At 33.9% G+C, this 5610-nt stretch overlaps 2 long non-coding RNA genes across 2 annotated transcripts in view; one reads left to right on the forward strand and one right to left on the reverse strand.

Moving 5' to 3' along the window:
• Positions 1–5587, forward strand: part of LOC124256803 — a 174469-nt gene extending 168882 nt beyond the window's left edge. Inside the window, exon 3 of the long non-coding RNA XR_006893107.1 lies at positions 5511–5587. This is a non-coding gene — a long non-coding RNA (uncharacterized LOC124256803). The remainder of the gene's footprint in view (positions 1–5510) is intronic.
• LOC124256805 overlaps positions 1–5610 on the reverse strand; it is a 219190-nt gene that overhangs the window by 197415 nt on the left and 16165 nt on the right. The window lies entirely within an intron of this gene.

Genomic DNA, 5610 nt, shown 5'->3' on the forward strand with positions numbered 1-5610 from the left:
GAGTTTCATCACCCTCTGAAAATAGTAGGTGTACATCCAGATCATCTCATTTTCAGATATATCAAATGTGTTGAATTATGTGACAACTTTACATTGCCGTTATATACCTTTATCACCTTTCATGTCAAGATAGATGTTAAACCATCCACACTGAGGCCATGCTTCTCCAGCTGGCCTGTGTGAACGAAGATTTATTTTAAGATATTGTACACATTGAAACTTGTCATGTAAGCATATCACACATGCTATTTAGGAAGGTACAACTCTCTCATGTTTCCTGATTTACACTATCACAAACTTAATGTTACTAAACATTGCCAAAACATGTTTTTGATCAAACGATTCATCTTTGGTACCTGTGGTATAAGTATAATCCTTGTAGGTGCTTTGGCAGCTACAGCTTCACAGTAAGTTTGTGGTTAGTATATCTATATCGTGAGAATACTTGATAAAATATAGTACCAGTTCTTGAGGCAGGACATTTTATTTAGTTGGGCATAGGCAAAGATTTTGTTACTGTAATTCTTTACAGTACGTGTGTCCTGTTTTAAGAGCCTTTATATTAACACCATCCTTAATAGAGATGGTACAGTGAAATATATTTATACACACATATGCTGTATATATTTATATACATATACATTTCATGTTATTGTGATTAAGTTAACATTCTATATTATTGTTGTAAACGTTTTATTTATCTTTCCAGTTTGAACGAAGCATGTTATTCACTTGGTACCAGTTTATGTATGTTGTTTTTGTTATTTTAGTCCGAAAGAGCCGAATTAGAAATATAAACTTGTCACATGTCTATACTTTCAACTTCTGTATATGTCATTCTAGTTGAGGATTATTTTATGAAATAGTTAAGGCACATCTTGTGCGACAGAAAAAAACCAGTTAACATTTTCTAAGGCCAATGTATGTTCTTTCAAACCAATAAAGTTATTTCAGAACTGTAATGCATTACAGGCTTGTGAATCAAGACAAGTCAAGAATATTAATACGACAATTAAGAAGATAATGCAAAGAGTTTGAAGTTCTTGTGAAAGTAGTTTATTTATGTAGTTAGCTTAAATATGCATTTAAAATTTTCAAGCGAATAAGGTAATACTTGAATTACTTCACATGTTGAATTTATCTTTTGACTCACCAGTGACAAAAGTCGATGAAAAGTGGCCAGTTTTCCACCACCTTCGAGAAGGATGTGAGGTTAATCAATTATAATTTATGCAAAATCGTGTTTTAACAATTATTTTCATTGCTAGAAATGCACGAGGAATCGGATATATAAAATATGCTCCCGTTACCATGCAATGATGTTTATAACATGCTCCTGATGCGATCAGAACGATTTATTTCATAACAAACATTCTGTGATTATTGACGTGGTATAGTTCAGTTATACTAAATACTAGGAGCAATCTTTTCATGCAATTTACTGACTTATACGTTGCCTTCACAATTTCAAACACATTTCAATAACTTTTCTGGTAAACATGGCCAAATTAACTGATATCACGCGTTTGTTGAACTGAAATGGTATCACTCGGATTTTTCGTTACGGGAATAGGTCGAACACTGCAATGAATACTAGGAATCGTTTCAGAGGATTGCAGTTGATGAATATGCCACAGAAACAAGGCCCGTCATCCCAGAAACAAATACCGGTGTATATTAAAATTTCTGTCAAAAGGTCATTTCACAAGTAAATTCAACTTACATTTCTAAGTCCAGTTGGTGAATCTTCAATGTAATTCGGATGAAAAGGCAATTTTTGAAGCGCTATAACGAACTTGGAAACCTTAAAAGACAAGAAGCGAGCGGAGTCTGCAGAGATCTAATGCTAAAAGGGGGTAATTTTTATTTAGACATAAATGATTTTTCTTGTTAGGCTGCGCCATTTTGAATTCTATTTGCCGAACTGTGGACCCTATTTTCTGGCATGCTGCGAGTTCGCCGGCTCGAATAGCCTGGAACATCTGTCAACGCATATTGTGCCGTATGCTTAACATTATTGTTATCAAAGGGGAGTAACCGGTAACGGAAAAGCAGCCGACTTGGCTCGAAACGCAACGAGTCGCATGTCTGGAAAATATGCAAATGACAAGAAGGTATGCACAGCGCCCTTGAACTACTTTCCATGTCTCCTTGCGCGGGACATTATTATGCAAAGTAGTTCCGGCTATGTGGGCTGGTGGTTGAGAATGTGCGAGATTGTGCATTCTTTAGCAATCGAAAAAAACTAGAATAATGCTATTCCGTAATTATTCTGAAAGAAATTGCAACATAAGTGTTAAAAGCTTTTTGAAAATGTAAAAAAATGGAGAAAATGGAATAAATACTTTACAGCCTCTCGCCGAACACAATGCCGACCAACGTAGCGTATGACAATTTTGTATATCTAACTAGCCAGATAAGATTATGTGCGTTCTGCATGCGAGTTCTCGCAATATGAGTAAATTGATATAAATCAGCTTGGAATCCGGATCTCACGAGTTTTCCTTCCAATTTCAACGTGGTCTTGCATTTGTCAAGGAAACACCTCAGTTCAAACTGTTATTTAACATCAGAAGATGATCCGTTAATAAATTGTTCTATATTGCTGTGTTAATGATCTTATTTACCAATGCGAAATGTGTATGTCCACCTTGATAAATATCAACATGTGTTTCGAAAATATTGTGAATTTTAAGAGTTCACGACACTTACACAAATGTATGTCGTATCAATCTTAAATGATAAGATGAGTGTGCGATTCCCCCGCGTGGTAGGTATATTGGAAAATATCAAAGTATACCAAAATACTATTTTCCATATTATTGAAAAAATATTAACTGGCTTCTGACCATAAATACGACTGTTTGATGTATTTTTAGTTATTTTTGTTCTGTTACTGATGCTTTCGTGTCATTTTCTCTTCATTCCAGAGCATCATTGTACAGTTCATAATGTGAATGCAACAGAAATTATTTGTGTACAAAACCTGATCAGTTACGATTTAATTTAAAAACATCTGCGGTTCGTTTGAGGCATTCATGTTTCAGTTACCTGTAATATAAGTCGCTGGAGGCATATAAACGTTCATCTCTATGTGTAATGTCTTCAGCACCGGCAGTGTCCTTGAGCAAAACAGCTGTGGACGTGCATCTTTCTCTGCAGTTCGATAGTTTTTTTAACATGCCAATATGCATAGAATAGTTCAATCATTATTTTAAAATTTAATAAAAATGAACAATGATTGTAAAATGTATACAGGTTCATCATAAACAACACTTTGATGATATTAGTCACTCCGAGGGATAATCATACTTATTGGAATTTAAGATAGAAGGAGTACCATATGGGTAAGTAGTATTTTGAATGAAATAAATTGAAATAACTCGTCCACTGACTCTACTAATGTCAGCATTATTATCGATTGGCTTACAGTTCACACTGTACCTTCAGGGTATTATCTAAACGATCAAAGACATAGAAGAAATAAACTTGGTATTAGCATTTTCTCTAACATGTTGATCCGAGTGTAAAGGTAATTCTTTAAAGTTTCCAAGTAACATTGATGTTCTCTGCATATGTAGAAGTCATGATGATGCATGTGTCACTACCATATGCGTTAACACATGCACTAAGTAAATTTCTTCTCCACCTACTTTTCGTTTTACTCCACTAATAATTATCATTAACTTCTGTAACTGATACATACATTCCTACTTCGCGAATAAATGATAAGGTTAATAATTTACTACTTCAACAACAATTAATAAGGTAAATAATTGTCTACTTCACCTTTAAGTACATAAAAACTACTCCCACTGTAATTGATATAGTACAGAAATGTCTACTCCACCTTTAATAAATAAAGTAAATATATTACTAATGCAACTGTAATCAACAAAGAACATAAATTACTGCTTCAATATTAATAAATACTTAACGTAAATTAGTACATCAGCTATAATTAAAAATTCGTAAATTAAAACTTGAGCTATAATTAATTGATAAAGTACATAAATTTCTACTTCAACTATAATCAATAAAGTAAATAAATTCCAGCTCCACCTATAATTTATACATAAACTTTATGTGTACGTCACTAATAATCGGTACAGTATATGTACAGTATATGTACAGTATAACTCGTCATTTATGTAGTACAAATGCCTATACTTAAACAATAGTTCTCGCTTATATTTCACAATAATTCATTCAGTAAATACATTTCTATTTACCAATAATTCACGCAGTAAAATGCATCAGCTACGTGGTATATATGCCTGTACTTTACCAATAACTCACGCAATAAATATGTTTGTACTTTAGGGTTTTACTGATGCTGTTATTCCTATGATTATGTACTGCCATATATGGCGGTGTTAAACAACACACACAACAAATCTTACTCCAACAAAATAAAAACATTCCACAAAACACAAACAACAAACTACATTAAGAAACGTGTTCAAATCTATAACTTTGTCAATTGACATATATAAGATGCTTCGAAAGTATTGCACTTGAGTGTCCTTTTATGTACTTATGACTGATATCTCTACGTCATTTGTTTATTTAATTTGTTTATCATTTGTTACAACAATGGATTAGCACACTTATTACGTGTATCATTGTATAAATCGTTCATCAAGAAAATGTTTATGCATAAATATAGCACTGTATTTGCATGTTATGTCTGAATGTTGAAATTAAGAACTGATATGATGAAAAATATAGTATTTACAGCGACACCATTCTTTACAGATGACATACAAGAGATGAATGACATCAGACCTGTTTTTATGTCCTTTACAATGAATAATTACTGTCATGGTTTAACAATTGCCGTTGTTGTGGTGTTGTATATGCATGTGTAGTGTACACAGACGGCCCGCAGTCCCCCCAGGTCTGCGTCAAATAGTGTCCTTATAAAAACATTTTCTTGTGCCTTTCTCAACTTTCTACAAAACATTTACATGCTTGTAATATGTTGTAATAGATATTGTCATGTTCAGATTTTACGTCACCTATTGTCATGAAATTTACAAAATAAAAAAGAAGTTTGTTCTAAAATATTGAGCCCAGGACGCCAAAATACTAGTATTACAAGATGCTTTGCATTCGAAGTACCTTTCCCAGATGTTCATCAATGGAAATAGTGCTGAGTATTTTAGATAGGAGTATATGGCATTAGGTTAGTGTCAGTGTTATTTGGGTGATGTTTCGAAGTTTTTATGAACAGTGTGACCCGGCGTTTGTGATGGTACGAATACATGCCTCTGTCCCCAACTCACCACACAGTCCAACTCTCACAGACAAATAAGCATATATATAAGCAAACAATCCACCTTCACTACTGCTACTACTAATGGTGCTGCTACTACTACAACTACTACAACTACTACTACTACTACTACTACTACTACTACTCTTACCACTACTACTACAGCTACTATCACTAGTCTGCATATTATCCCCAATCAGTGGATCAGTGTGCATTTATTTTTCTTTCTCAGCTGCTAAGGGTGTGTAACCCATCAACAATATCATCCTCCCGGGTACCCATGAACAGAGGCACACATCGAACAAAGTCCGTTTCCTCTACATGTGCTTCAG

This window comes from Haliotis rubra, unplaced genomic scaffold (assembly GCF_003918875.1).
Source record: "Haliotis rubra isolate DU_JTF1 unplaced genomic scaffold, ASM391887v1 Scf64, whole genome shotgun sequence".
Classification (NCBI taxonomy): domain Eukaryota; kingdom Metazoa; phylum Mollusca; class Gastropoda; order Lepetellida; family Haliotidae; genus Haliotis; species Haliotis rubra.